General features: G+C 45.3%; 1 pseudogene across 1 annotated transcript; it reads left to right on the forward strand.

Annotated features, from left to right (window-relative positions):
* The first annotated feature begins 5,478 nt into the window (after positions 1-5,478).
* On the forward strand, positions 5,479-7,021 carry LOC123404379 (annotated as a pseudogene). The gene is made up of 2 exons (XR_006611765.1): positions 5,479-6,045; positions 6,166-7,021. The product of XR_006611765.1 is annotated as an ervatamin-B-like (transcript).
* Positions 7,022-16,533: the final 9,512 nt, after the last annotated feature.

Here is a 16,533-nt window from a genome sequence, read left to right on the forward strand (position 1 = left end):
GAACCACTCCGTGATGAGTGGGAATTGAGAGCAAGAAATTGGTTCCTTGCGCATGGTGGGTCGTACGAGGAAACAACAGGGGACCTCATCTGCAATGACAATCTTAGGATACCCAGGGAGAATTGGAAAAGGATAGTGAAAGAAATTAAGGAGGGACAAAGAAAGTTCACTGCAGATAGACATAAAGATTTGCTCACACTGGTCCTCGGCAATGACGAACATGGAGGACGAGCGCGAGGCTTCGGTCCATCTTACCCGTGGTGGCTTGGGTTTGCCAGAGACCAAGACACTTACAGAAGCCGAGAGAGAGCAAAGAAGCGGCAGCAGGATGAGGAGAATGATAAGTTCAACCAGTTGCTTGCCAGGATTAACGAGCAACAGAAGCAGATTGATGAGCTTAGAGGAGTACCGCACCAGGAAGATCCTGCACTTGATATTATCGGCGCCCCATCTAAGCGGAAAAGCAGCGTGGCTGAATCTGAGGCCCCGCCCGACGATGAACGAAGAATGATAGAGGGCGGTCCCGGCTACCCCGTGGATGGAATCAAGGAGTCAACATCATGTGAACTCCATCAGAAATTCAAGAACATATCCATGAAGGTGGTCGTCGGACAAGCTTTACCTTCTGGCGCTGATGCACGCTGGCATGGCCGTGAGATTCTAGCTGGCTTTGCTAAAGTCGGGGTGGATGAAATCATGACGGGGTTTAATGATGTGGAGCTCGACATAGCTGGACCCGAAGAAGAGACGACACTCGGAGAAGTACTGGGTGGAGTCATCCTATGGGACAAGAACTACATCAAGCTTCCAGGCTCGGCCCCAAGGACAACACCGCCTCCGAGTCGTTGCAGGTCACCTACACCTCCATTACCTCCAAGCCCTCCACATGACGTCGGCCAGCACAACACGAGTCCATCTCGATCACCGCCGCCGGACTTGGGTCGTCCGTCTCCACCGCCGCCCGCTCCGGATACAAAGCCTGAGCCTGCCACGGATACAAAGCGGGAGCGTGCCACCAAGAACGCTCCGCCGCCGCCCGCTCCGGATACAATGCCTGAGCCTGCCACGGATACAAAGCGGGAGCGTGCCACCAAGAACGCTCCGCCGCCGCCCGCTCCGGATACAAAGCCTGAGCCTGCCACGGATACAAAGCGGGAGCGTGCCACCAAGAATGCTCCGCCGCCACCCGCTCCGGATACAAAGCCTGAGCCTGCCACGGATACAAAGCAGGAGCGTGCCACCAAGAACGCTCCGCCACCGCCCGCTCCGGATACAAAGCCTGAGCCTGCCACGGATACAAAGCGGGAGCGTGCCACCAAGAATGCTCCGCCGCCGCCCGCTCCGGATACAAAGCCTGAGCCTGCCACGGATACAAAGCGGGAGCGTGCCACCAAGAACGCTCCGCCGACGATTCCTAAGCCACAGAGCACCCCAAAGCGCAAACGGTCGCCCCTCCCAAAGGTACGTCATGCAAAATACTTCACGACCCTTCCATCACAGTATGACTTACACCATAAGCCTGATGACTATACACGCACATTGCAGAAGGAAGTGAAAAAGAGCAGATCACGTGCAAGCCCTCCACATGACGTCGGCCAGCACAACACGAGTCCATCTCGATCACCGCCGCCGGACTTGGGTCGTCCGTCTCCGCCGCCACCCGCTCCGGATACTAAGCGGGAGCGTGCCACCAAGAACGCTCCGCCGACGATTCCTAAACCACAGAGCACCCCAAAGCGCAAACGGTCGCCCCTCCCAAAGGTACGTTATGCTAATCTTCCTATTAGACCTTATGACTTACACCATAAGCCTGATGACTATACACGCACATTGCAGAAGGAAGTGAAAAAGAGCAGATCACGTGCAAGTGCAAGTGGGAGCAAATCAAGTTCAACGACAAGCAAGAAAAAATCAGACGTTCCACAGCTTGGACAACAGGCCAAACAGTCGATCCCACCCCTCAAGGTGTTAACCGAGAATGTTCCCCCTCCGGTGCAGGGCCTAGCTTTAGAAAGAGCAAAGGAGTTGGCGGCTGCATGTGGTGTCTCGGTTGAAGAATTGCTGTCTTCCCAAGATGACAAGATACCCAAGGCTGTGGTAGCCCCTAAGCCACAGTTTGTCATGGGTGAGCCTTTGGTCAGCAAAGATGATCTCCCAACAAATATGCGTTACTTGCATCAATGGTACTTAAGTGAATCAAAGAATGGGAGAACGATGATCGTGCTGAGTGTCCCACGGGAGTACTACGGCCGCCCCGAAGAAATCCATATCGACTTCGATGAACTCTTCCAGATGTACAATGGCGACGCCCTCGACAAATCGCTTATGAGTTGCTATTGTCTGTAAGTTTTTCAATTCTTTGTCTACATATAACTTGTTTAGTTATTTCAATTCATTGTCTATATATAACTTGTACTCTATTATGCATAATGAAGATTCTGGATTGTAAAAGTAAGAGCATCCTAAATATTGGGTTTATTGACCCAGATAAAATACATATAGCGACGCTAACTAATTATCCCAAGGAGACGGAGGAAAACCTTCTAAGGTTTCTAACAGATCAAAATTTCTGTGACCACATACTGTTTCCATACAACTTCAGGTGAGGGTCTTTACTCTGTTGTGTCCATTCACTTATAAGTGTAATTGATAAGTTACTGACACACACATATATATATATATACATGTGCAGCTTCCATTGGATTCTGTTGGACATTCAAATTGAAAAGGGAAGAATTGATGCCTTCGACCCATTATCGAGACCCTTGGAACAGTTCCAAAGCCTGCAGGACATGCTCCAAGGGTAATTTCAATCATTCTTGCGCTCTATCGGTCTCTTTCGATGATTTTCTGATATATCAATTAATGAAAAACTTAGCAAATCATTATCCTAGTCGGGCAGGGTTTGGAAGCGGTTCAAGTGCGTGACTCCCGGTGACTTTCCTGAGAAGCTGACCTTTAGAGCGGCTCAGGTAAGTAGTAGTATGATATACTTCTATTAATTTTCAATACATTTATGATGCTAGATTATTATTTTGATTATATATATTCTATTCTCGTAAAGTGCGACCAGCAGCCACGGGGAACGCATCTATGCGGATACTATGTTTGCGAGACCATTCGCACGTTTACCTCTGAGCTCAAGGATCACAGATTCGACGTAAGCAATGAACATTCACACATCTATTTTTACCAGTCATTCTTTGTTATCATGATTGATATTCATATTCATCTCCTCTTCATATATATAGCACACGGCCACGAAGGTCCTACCAGAGCAACGCGCGATTGCTGTTGCAAAGGAGCTTGCGGGATTTCTGAGGACGGAAGCTATAGATGACAAAGGACGATTTAGTGTAAATAGGGGCCATTACTGATGTTCGTCCATGTAATCGAATAGACGGGCTCTAGTCCCGATAATTCAGATCTGCATATAATTGTATATATATGCTCGCTTGTAAGATAAGTTAATCTTATATATATATGCATAATTATTTCTATTTAAATTATATGAAAACTAATTCTCGAGCACCAAACGAGGCATCACGTTAATCTCCCAAACACCTAAACCCTAAAACCCTAAAACCCAAAAATAATTTCATTCAAAAAAAAACCCAAAAACCAGCAAAATCTGAAAATCTTTAGTCCCGGCCCGTGTAACGAACCGGGACTAAAGGTCCTCCCCGTGGGGCGCTACGAGGCGCCCACGTGGAGCACCTTTAGACCTGGCTCGTAACAGGGCCGGGACTAAATGTTAGGCCTTTAGTCCCGCCCCTTTAGTCCCGGTTGGTGAACCGGGACTAAAGCCCCTTACGGGCCGGGGCTAAAGGCCCCGTCCCCACTAGTGATACAAAACTGGCCGGAATTGGCGAAAACTGCGAGTTTTCATGATTTCCCCTTAACCGGACCCTAGTGTTCCGGAAACGTTCGGATAGCATCGGGAACCAAAATAGCATACAAAAATGGCCGGAATAGGCCAAAATTGTGAGTTTTGACGAGTTCCACGTAACAGGACCCTGGGTTCCCGAAATGTTCGGATCGGAGGGGTACCCAAAATCAGTAAGTAATAGCATACAAAACTGGTCAGAATAGACCAAAACTGCGACTTTTGACGAGTTCCCCGTAACAAGACCCCGGGGTTTCCAAAATGTTCGGATCGCAGCGGGAACCAAAATCAATGAGTAATAGTTTACAAAACTGGGCAGAATAGGCCAAAACTGCGTGTTTTGACGTATTCCACGTAACCAGACCCCGGGGTTCCCGAAACATTCGTACGCAGCGGGACCCAAAAACAGCGAGTTTTGACGAGTTCCCCGTAACAGGACCTCGGGGTTCCCGAAACGTTCGGATCACAACGGGACACAAAATCAGTGAGTAATAGCATACAAAACCGGCGAGAATAGGCCAAAACTACGAGTTTTCATGAGTTCCACGTAATCGGACCCCGGAGTTCCCGAAACTTTCGGATCACAGCAGGATCCAAAATCAGTGAGTAATAGCATACAAAACTGGCCAAAATAGACCAAAACTGCGAGTTTTGACAAGTTCCCCGTAACAGGACCCCGGGGTTCCCAAAATGTTCGGATTGCAGTGGGAACCAAAATCAGTGAGTAATAGATTAGAAAACTCGACAGAATAGGCCAAAACTGCGTATTTTGACGTGTTTCACGTAACCAGACCCCGGGGTTTCCGAAACATTCGTATCGCACCAAGACACAAAATCAGTGAGTAATAACCTACAAAAATGACAACAATAGGTCAAAACTTCCTTCGATCTAAATTAATTGATGCAACCTCTATACAATGTTGTATGGAGGCTGCGCCAATTAACTCGGATTGAAGGATCTTAATCGGTGCGATACACAGTTTGTTTCAGATGGATGAGTCAGTGGCTCCACGGGCCTGTTCCACGAGGGAAATAAAATAAAGAAAAAAACATGTGTGCTAATTCTCATACTACAATTGAGAATTCTTTAGAACGCAAACCATTCAGAGAATCGTCAATCTGTTGTCAGTCTTGTGCAAGATTTCATCTGTTTTTAAACTTTGGGAAAGAAATCAAACTGCTACGGCCGCTGACCGTTTCCTAGATATGTATATGTATAAACAAATTTAGAAAGTTATGGGCGGCCGTAGATGGAAACACATAAAAATCACATAGCCATGACATGTACGAGCATGTCATGGGCCATGGAGAGCAATGATCATATGCTAACGGCACGGCCTCCTAATTTTTTGTCCATTTGTATGCGTGTAAACAAATTAAGAACGTTATCGGTAGCCGTGGATGTAGCCGGATAAATAAAAATTATATAGCCATGCCACGTACGAGCATCGCATGTGAGCAAAACCACACATTGACACCGATGCCTAATAGTAGCAAGATTTGCAGAGGTGTAGTTCCTAAGTCCCCATCATGCATGTGAGCATGTCGAGCAAATAATTGGCAGCTTAGTATCCACCACTATATAAACGGCCCACGGAGCAGAGGACCCTCGCCACCATCATCAAAATCAAGTGTTCTTGCATCAACACATGGGCAAGGCTCCCCTCTTCCGCTCGTTGCCTCTCCTCGTCCTCCTAGTCGCTCTGTCCAGCACCACATTACCTTCCTCCCGTTCTACGTCCGTCGATGGAGACCACCATGACCTGCTGATGCTGGGTAGGTTCCACCGATGGATGTCGTGGCATGGCCGGACGTATCCGAGTGCCGCCGAGAAGCTGCGGCGGTTTGAGGCGTACCGTCGCAACGTGGACCTCATCGACGCCTCCAACAGGGACGCCGAGAGGCTGGGTTATGAGCTCGGTGAGAACGAGTTCACCGACCTTACCAACGAGGAGTTCATGACACGGTATGTCGGTGGAGCCGGTGCTGGTGGTGGTCTCATCACTACTTTGGCCGGAGATGTCGTCGAAGGGGTGGTATCATCCAAGTACACTGTCGAGGGGGGCGGTAATTTGACGATGACCACCTCCGACCCTCTCGGCAGTTCGACTGGAGGGAGCATGGCGCTGTCACGCCTGCAAAGCAACAAGGGGCATGCGGTATGCGATTTATACGCAAAACAATTGTACATGAATGCGTATGTAGACGTTGTTGCTGACACAAACCAACTTGTACTGTACTGACACAATAAGCTTGCTTGTTGCACAATGTTACTTGAGGATGCTGCTGGGCGTTTGCTGCGGCGGCGACGGTGGAGAGCTTGAACAAGATAAATGGCGGGGAGCTGGTGGACCTGTCGGTGCAGGAGCTGGTGGACTGCAGCACGGGTGTGTTCAGCTCGCCGTGCGGCTACGGGTGGCCCAAGAGCGCACTCCAGTGGATCAAATCAAAAGGTGGCCTCCTCACGGAGGCCGAGTACCCCTACTTGGCCAAGCGAGGCAGATGCGAGGTGCACGACGCCGCCCGACGCATCGGCAAGATCACCGGCGTCCAGGACGTGCAGCCGGGGAGCAACGAGAACGCGCTGGCGCTGGCCGTGCTCAGGACGCCGGTGACCGTCCAGATCGACGGGAGCGGCTCCGTGCTGCAGAACTACAAATCCGGCGTGTACAAGGGGCCGTGCACCACCAGCCAGAACCACGTGGTGACGGTGGTCGGCTACGGGGTCACCGGCGCCGGAGAAGAGTACTGGATCGCCAAGAACTCGTGGGGCCAGACGTGGGGCCAGAAGGGCTTCTTCTTCATGCGTAGGGGAGCCGACGGGCCCCGCGGGCTGTGTGGCATGGCCATGTACGGTGCTTATCCCGTCATGTAGTTAGTATTATATCATGGTATGCGCGCAACGTAATGTGCTATTAAAATAAGATGCACGATACATGGATGTGTGGACGATGATGCCACCAGTACCATCTATGCCAAATTACTTTGGCACCGTATCTACAGATGATACGATATTGTTACTATATATATGTGTGTGGTTCCACGTGTATAATGATGCGTATGCTTTGTCAGGTGTGTATTTTTGAAATGTAAGTGCAAGTACTTAATAATAAGTTATACACTATGTATCCTTTATATACTCCCCCGTTCCGGTGTGTTAGGCCTTTTATAAAACGCAGCGTGGCCAAGGTGGCTATCCATTGGCTACGTGATCTGCTCCTTTTCTCCAATCAGTGTTAATTGGTATTAATTATAGCAAGTGAACGGACGTCCAGGCTACAACGTTAATTCCTCCTTCCTCCAAAATTTTGGTTATGCATGCATGCGCGCTCAACAGATATGGCTCTCCCTCCAAAACATGCCGCTCATCTTTCAAATCTGAGCGAAACTAAAAGGCAAGGCGCTAATTCCTTCTTAGTTTCCAAACATGGCGCCAACCTTTTGAAAATATTGCGCCAAGTTTTGTCCTTAAGTACTCCCATCTGTTTCAGTTCAGTTCATCTCCTCTCTTCCTCTGTTCCATCAATGGCGTCAGGCCAACAAAGTGGTGCGCGGCGGCCGCCACCGCTAGGTTTAGTAGGGCTATGGATAACACCGTTTGAGCCGCCGGGCAGAGAGATGTGCCGCTGTCCGTCGTGCCGCCGGTTGTGCTCGTACATCGTGTCGGGCTTATGCGACCGCACGGTTCCTTCCTCGTTGGCGCGATCGGCAGCGTGTCAATTAAGATATTCAATTAAAATTGGGTCATCCGATTTTGATCGGGTCAGTAACTTCTCAAAACTCTCTCATTCATCTTTTATCGGATGTCCCGAAGGGACCTCACATTCATCTTTTATATACTATACAATATGTACTATGATTCCTAATTTTAAAGGCCTAGAATTAATTGATATGTTATCTGATTTTGACCTCGTCAACAATTTCTCAACCGCTCTCATTCAATTCTTTTAATTCACTATGTGTCTTAATTCTCTTAAATTCAGAGCAAAAACACAGACATCCCAATATTAAACAAAAAAGTATGGAAATTCATTTCCCAATGAATCTAAAATACTGATTTGATATTATGCCCCATTTGGATGTTGACATTCGGACCTAGAATTTGGCATTGGCATTGGTTGCCCCAAATGCCGGTGTTTGGATGGCGTAGACATTCACGTGAGGAATTCGGGACGAATATCGAGCGGCCAGCCCAACCACGGGTGTGACCCCTTCGTAAATTCAGAGCCCTCACCAATCGCATTTGGCTGAATTGGCTTACCTCTTCGTACGTTTGCATTTGCTGTATAGACGACGAGGAATTGTGAATGTTAAGAAAGTGAGAAATTACACACTTTGTACATCCAATCAAAAATTGGAATTGGTGCTTCCTTCAGATTCCATGCGCCAAACATATGCACATCCAAACACTAGAACTGATATTGAATATCAATATCAATGTGTTGGATATTGGCAATGGAGCCAATTCAATGCCAAGCCTTCGATTGTCTACATCCAAATGGAGTGTTATGAATTTTGATATATTTTTCTACAAATTTGATTAAACTTAAAAGATTAACTTTTCAAAAAAGTAATACATCTATGTCTTAAAACAGAGCGATCATTTATTTTAGAAATCCAACAATACCAACGGCACGGAAAAGCGTGTCAAGCCCTTCTCGTATATTACTAAAATAGAAGGTAAACACACCTTTAGGTTCGTCGACGTGTGCTTAAAATGGATACACCGTAAATTTTAAATAAAATGATTGAGATTAAAGATAAAAGGGATACCGGCAACCCAAATTATTATGTACATAAAGTGCATTAAATTTCACCTACTTGGAAAGAAGTGAGAGGGTGCTTGGATACGTTTTAGTCCCATGACTAAAAGTAGTGAGACTAAAACTTGCTAGCCTCACCCATGCTTAGATTCAAATACTAAAGAGACTAAAATCAAGTTAATAAGCATTTATTATCCTGCAAACCCTTCAATCTGCATGTGTCTGGCTAGGGAAGAAACTTGGAGTTGTACACATAGCTGCACATGATTCAAAAAAGTTATAGGAGCACATGTGTATGTATCTGGCTAAGATCATCTCCACCCCTATACGATGATGTATACTAAACTACTGATACAAGCTTTATGTAAACCAGTGGCCTAACGTTGATTTTCATATTGTCTGAAATTGTGTCTATGACGATTTGGTTTAACAATATCGACGATGATATGCAACCTTGAACATCTGGTATGCATGTCCTTATAAATTGATTATTTTCGGTAGAGACGTCTAATATGTTTGAAACTAAATTAAATCTTGACTTAGATTACAGGTGCAAACACATATATCAGCAAGACAAAAATAATGCACTTATGCACAAGTTGTCATTGAGTACTAAAATGTACTTCTCTATTTTTATCCTAATGCAATATTTGTTGAACATCACTCAGGAGGAGAGGCAATAAAGGCGTAAAGAGATAGCAGTAGGTAGATATTTTTGTTGTAATAAAGAGTAAACAACTTGAATACATTTCAAAAATCATCACCTTTTAATGTTTTTGTGTAACATCACTTATCATGTTCCTTTTCATGCAATATCATTAACGATTTTAAAGGATCTGTTGATGACGTTGGGTGTGTGTATGAGGTTATTTTTTGTCCTGGTACAACGCACGGACATATTTGCTAGTATTATATATGTATGTACGATACGTACCAAGTTGTCAAATCAATCACGTGTGTCTTGTAATGTTTGGGTCTAGCCCAAGTTTTCTTGTTAGAGCATCTCTAAGTGGTCAAACCCATAAATTTTTTATGTTTTACAGGTTTGATTGTAAAAAGTGTGCAGAACAGAAATTATAAAAGTGGTTCAATCTGTAAATTTTTAAGGGGCACGGTAAAGCCACACCGTAAATCCTTATTTTTTAAGGGGGCCTGCGGGTGGCCGAAGAGCCAGTTGTCGGCCCGCGGCTGGCTGAAGAGGACCCGTCGGCCTCCAGGAGGCCGAAGAGCCCATGATAAGGCCGACCGAGCCCTTCTTCCTCCTCAGTTGCTGGCTCCTCTTCTTTCTCGCGTTTTTCTTCCCTCATTTTGCCCCCCCCCCTGATCTCCTCCATCCTTCACCCATTTTCCTATTCAATCCACTAAATCAATAGATCATACTCATCTCCACCGCCTACCTACGGTCTCATTTTGTGCGATGGGGTAGTTTTTTGTTCGTTTGGAGGAGCCATGGTGGGATGGTGGAGGTGTGGATGGTGAAGTGAGGAGGTGGTGTGGTACAGAGGAAGAAGAAGGGGACACACGCGTCGAAGGTATGCCTATTTTTTACTGTAGGTTCTCTTTAGTGTTGGTTTATTTAATTTATGTAGGTTCATTTTTGTAAAAATTTGTTCGTTGCGAATAATGACAAGGTCGCAATGTCTAACACGTGAAAATGTCTGAATCCATAAATTTGACTATTTATTACGGCCATGGCAATGTTCGATATAATGAATTGGGGGTTGATCTTCGCAAGTTTAAAAAAGGCGTCCTGACACTTTCAGACCCGGACAGACTGTACATTAGGCAGTTGAAGCACTGGTTGACTACTAGTTTTCGGCTGGATCCTGAAGTATGTTCCGTCAGTATTCATGCATTGTGGACCAAATCCTGTAAAAATGTCAAGTGGGAGTTGATGCCGATAGATAGGAGCCAACATTGGTTGTCCCTGTTAAGTCGTTCCAGAGACAGAAGAATCCAACCATATGCCCTAGTGCAACTAGTGGCGAAGGAGGAGAATTTCGTACAAGTTAACGTGGGGTATGAACCAGACCTGGGTAGTCAAGTGGCAGAGACTGGTCATGAGACTGAGCAGAGTATTCAGTCGATACTATTAGCTGGCTCTGGTGTTGCTGATGGGGATGAGGAAGGCGATGAAATGTAGAGGGTGATGGAGGAAGAGAACGAGGATGGGTTTGCGGAGGATCTGGATTCTGAAAAAAAAATCTCAGAGTTCAAGCACAAACTGTTGATGAACTTGTTTAAAAAGTTATGCAAGCAGAACGAGCAGCGCAAATACGAATTTATTTGGTCAAAACTAGACGAGTTTACTAAGAAGCAGGTCCTTGCTAGGAAGAAAATGGAAAAAGACCAGGTTAAATTAACGGCAATCATCGCGAAGCTAGAGGAGCCAGTAGGTCTTTGTGACTTGCCATCAATTGACCCTCCTAATACGAAGAGAAAGAAGGACAGGGCAATAAAGAATTTTTCTGAGTGAATAGAGAAAGAGCCTCTAGTGAATTGATTATGTAATATACAGGGTCACCGGCACCGGAGAAGAGTACTAGATCGCCAAGAACTCGTGGGGCCAGACGTGGGGCCAGAAGGACTTCTTCTTCATGCGTAGGGGGAGCCGACGGGCCCCGCGGTATGTGTGGCATGGCCATGTACGGTGCTTATCCCGTCATGTAGTTAGTACTTTATCATGGCATACGCGTTGGGTAATATGCTATTACAATAGGATGCATCAATGCATGTGCACTATAAATGGATGTGTGGACGATGATGCCACCGATACCATCTACGTCAAATTACTTTGGCACCCTACGATATTGTACTATATATATGGGTGTGGTTCTACGTATATTATGATGTGTGTGTTTAATCAGGTGTGTATTTTTGAAATGTAAGTGTAAGTTCTTAATAATAAGTTATATACTATGTATCCTTTATAATATTGTGCTCCTTAGTTTTCAAGAGCCCACATTCAATTAATATATTCAATTATAATAGGGTTTTTCGATTTTGATCGGGTCAATAATTTATCAAAAATCTCTCATTCAATTTTATATATTACAGTATGTACTATACTTCCTAATTTTTAAGGCCTAGCAATTAATTGAGATATTCAAATCGGAATTGGGTTATCTGCATTTGACCTGGTCAACAATTTCTGGAACGCTCTCATTCAATTCTTTTAATTCATTATGTTCCTTAATTCTCTCAAATTAGGAGAAAAAACACCGACATCCCAATATTAAACAAAAAAGTAAGAAAATTCATTTCATGATGAATCTAAAATACCGATTTGATATTACGCACAAATGGATGTTTACATTCAGACCCAGAATTTGGCATTGGCATTGGTTGGCCCTAATGTCGGTGTTTGGATGGCCTAGACATTCACGTGAGGAATTCGGGGCGAATACCAAGCGGCTAGCCCAACCACGGGCGTGACCCCTCCGTAAATTCAGAGCCCTGACCCTCCGCATTTGGTTGAATTGGTTTACCTCTTCGTACGTTTGCATTTGCCGTATAGACAACGAAGAATTGTGAATGTTAAGAAAGTGAGAAATTTCACACTTTGTACATTCAATCAAAAATTGGAATTGGTGATTCCTTCAGATTCCATGCGCCAAACATATGCACATCCAAACACTAGAACTGATATTGAATATCAATATCAATGTGTTGGATATTGGCAATGGAGCCAATTCAATGCCAAGCCTTTGAATGTCTACATCCAAATGGAGTGTTATGAATTTTGATACATTTTTCTACAAATTTGATTAAACTTAAAAGATTAACTTTTCAAAAAAGTAATACACCTATGTTTTAAAATAGAGTGATAATTTATTTTAGAAATCCAGCAATACCAACGGCATGGAAAAGCGCGTCAAGCCCTTCTCGTATATTACTAAAATAGAAGGTAAACACACCTTTAGGTTCGTCCACGTGTGCTTAAAATGGATACACCGTAAATTTTAAATAAAATGATTGAGATTAAAGATAAAAGGGATACCCACAACCCAAATTATTATGTACATAAAGTGCATTAAATTTCACCTACTTGGAAAGGAGTGAGAGGGTGCTTGGATACGTTTTAGTCCCATGACTAAAAGTAGTGAGACTAAAACTTGCTAGCCTCACCCATGCTTAGATTCAAATACTAAAGAGACTAAAATCAAGTTAATGAGCATTTATTATCCTGCAAACCCTTCAATCTGCATGTGTCTGGCTAGGGAAGAAACTTGGAGTTGTACACATAGCTGCACATGATTCAAAAAAGTTATAGGAGCACATGTGTACGTATCTGGCTAAGATCATCTTCAGCCGTTCGGCTCCACGGGTGTGAAATAGCGTCATTCGGAGGCGCGCCGGCCAAAAAATCGGCGTGCGGCTCGGAACTGATTTTTCAAACAAAAAACGCGGTCCAAATTCGACCAAAAATAACTCAAATCTAAAGGAAGTTCGTAGTTTTTTATTCATATTTGTACAAAAACGAAATAAAAACATAGTTAAAGCCTAAGTAGAAACTAGGTCGCCGCCGCCTGCCGTTGCCGCCCGACACCGCCGCCTTCTACATGCCAAGAAGCTTGTAGAAGTCGGTGTAGTCGCCGCCGTCACCATCGTCATCGTCCTGCGCTGCGCTGCCGTCCTTGCTGTACCCTTGCCCTGGGTCGCCGTGCGAACGGGGTAGGAAGGTCCGGGCGCATCCTCGTCGTTGTCATCGAGGATGACGACGCCGTCCTCCTCGCGGTCACGACGTCGGGCGGTGATCTCCTCAAGGATGCGGCGTTGGCGCTCCATCTCCTCCCGGACATAGTTGTCCCGCGCCCATTTGAGGGCGGTCTCGTCGACGGCTGCCATGTCGAGGTTTTACTGCTTGAGGGGAGGAACGTCGGCTCCGTCTTCGGCCTGACGAGGCGGGAGGAGGCGTCGGGCTCATTGATGATGAAGCCACCGCTGCGCGTGCACCGCCCAAGCGGCATCTCCTGCGGCTCCGGTTTGACAGGGAAAAGCGCCGGCGACCCCCCGAAGGAGAGGGAGCGGGATCCGGACGAGGAGGACGATCCCGTCTCCATCCGCCTTGGCATCCAGGAGCTGCCGCGGGGGTGGGAGAAGACGGACGGTGGTGGGTACTCGAACCGCGGCGAGTTGCCACCCTCGATGTGCTCGAGGACAGCCTCCAAAGTGTGGTCGGGGTCGCCCACCATTCGCGGCGCCCCTCGGAGTTGTGACGGTCACGGGCGTCCACTCCGTTGGTGGCGGCGAGTTGATCGGCGTGGTGGCGTTCGAAGTACGCCGTCCACAGCGTGTTGCTCTCGGGGGCGTACCTCGGCAGGTTTCGCGTGTTCTTTGGCAAACCCGACTGGATGCGCGCGATCTACGCCCGCCGCTCCGCTACAAGAGGAGGTGGTTGCACCGGGACTCCGCTGGCACTGAGCCTCCACGAGCCCGGCACCCGCATGTCCGGTGGCGTCGGATAGTCCGCCTTGTAGAGAAGGCGGGCCTCGTCCTCGTGGAGGTGACGATGGTCAAAGCCATTGGCCACCGCTCCATTGCTGGGGAAGCGCTCAACCATTTTTTGGAGGAGAAAGGCGTCGGCGGTGAGAGGTGTGCGGCCACCGGCGGGAGGGAGGGGCGGCTTATATAGCCACGGGCGTGCGGTCACGCGGAGCGGCGCGGTGTGAACGTGTGGTGGGACCGCCGGGACGTGCGTTGCCGTGACCCGCGTCGACGTGCCTTCACTGCGCCGCCTATGAAGAATCAATGGAAGGTTGAACGATGGCGCATCCTTCGCATTGATTCCCGCGGGAACGGAGGCGACGAGGACGATGATCGTGTGCCACTCGCTGACTCGACAGGTCCACGGTTGTCACATGACAAAATCATTTCAGCCGGCGTCCCGTGGCACCTCCCAGCCCGCTGGGTTCGGTCTGGAACCGCCGGGGTCAATCTCAGCCCTAACCAATGAAAAACGGGCTCCTGAAACTCGACTGGGCCTTTTTTTTCACCGGCGAAAAAATGGCCTCGAGAGGGCCTTTTGGTGGCGCTTCTAGAGATTCTCTAAGACTTGCATCAAACTAACTCCGCACGTGCATATGTCCACGCAGGACAGGGATCGAAGTTGCTAGCGGGATAAATGAGAGATTTATTACAAAGATGCAAGATTACAATGAAGCAGTTTCTTATTTAACATTATCTGAAATTTCATTAGCTTGTCAGAAGTTAGTATTTATTTTTATAGTTGAATTTAAAGCATAACATGACAAACTCAACCTTGAGCCAAATTCCATCTTGTAGCATGATGGGGATTTTCTCCCTGAATAACAAAGCAAACACTTCCGACGCCAAACAACTATTACCAACTAAGTCCGAGCAAAGCTCAAAGTTAACAACATGAACCGACTCTGTCAACATATCAACAAGATTATCATAAGTAGTAATCTTGCATACTTTCAGTTTATCTTGCTCAACAATGTCTCGAACATAATGGTATTTGACATCAATCTGCTTTATTCTCTGAGGGAACATTTGATCCTTAGTGAGGTATAAGGCAATCTAACTATCACAAAACAGATTAATTCAGAAATTATCTCTACGAAGCTCAACATACAAATTTTTTAGCCAAATTGATTCTTTGCATGCTCCTACAATAATCATGTATTCTCTTTCAGTGATAGATTGAGCAACTACTGGATGCAGTGTCGCTCTTCAACTCACGCCACAACCACTAACAGTGAACACATAACCTATCACGGACCTCCTCTTGTTCAAATAGCTGGAAGAAAATTCTGAATCCAGATAGCGAATTAGTCCTTCATCAATTATGCCGAATTTTAAACAAGCATTGGAAGTGCCACGAAGGTACGTGAAAATCCACGGAAGAACCTTCCACTATTCTTTAGCAGGGTTATCCATATATCCATTAACCAAACTCATTGATTTACGCTCACGGCTAATCAGTCTTTTTTCAACCATTGACTCTAAAAAAAATAAAAATTACAAAAAATTGAGAAGTTGAGATTTTGAAAAAGTTCATCAATTTCTATAAAATCTATCAAATATGAAAAAATCATTTATTTTGCAAAAGTCCCTCGATCTTGGAAATGTAGATATTAAAATTTTCAAAAGTCTCAGTGATTTTGAAAAGTAATCCACAAATTCAAAAAAAGCTCATAAACATCAGACATATTTCAATGGATTTTGAAAATAAAAGTCACCGATTTTAAAAAGCATTAGTCAAATTTGATGAAGTTCATAATTTGTTAAAAATTTCATTGATTTTGAAAAAACATTACTCATGATGAAGTTCATAATTTTTGAAAAAGTTCATCGATTTTGAAAAACAAAATCACAGACTTTGAAAAAACGTTAATTGTTTTGAAAAAAAATCACTGAATTTGCAGTAGGTTCAACGATTTTGAAAAAAAGATCATTGAATTAAAAAAAATTGGAGCCAATAAATCACTGGTTTGAATCCCATCAAACACAATGTTTACTACGATTTTGAAAAATAAATCATCGAACTAAAAAAAAACTTTGAAACCAATAAACGGGCCGCGTCATCATGGCGCGCTACACGCGCCTGTTTGCAAATGGGGGTGTGCAGTGCTAAATAGGAAACGCGGGGTTTTTCCATGTGCTGTTTCCAGTTGGCTTTTCTTAGTTATTTTTCGTTTTATATTTTATATTGTTTTTTTGTTTTTTCTGTTTGTGCAACTTTTTCGGTTTATATTTTTCCTTTCATTTTTTTACTATCTTTGTTTTATTGGTTTCATTTTTTTTCGTTTTTCAAAATATGTGAAATAAAAAAAAACCCATTTTCCAAAATTTGTCTAAATTTAATACCATTTTCCTATTTTTATAAAATCTACAGAATTCAAAAAACTTTACAATGTG

This window comes from Hordeum vulgare, chromosome 1H (genome assembly GCF_904849725.1).
Source record: "Hordeum vulgare subsp. vulgare chromosome 1H, MorexV3_pseudomolecules_assembly, whole genome shotgun sequence".
Taxonomy (NCBI): domain Eukaryota; kingdom Viridiplantae; phylum Streptophyta; class Magnoliopsida; order Poales; family Poaceae; genus Hordeum; species Hordeum vulgare.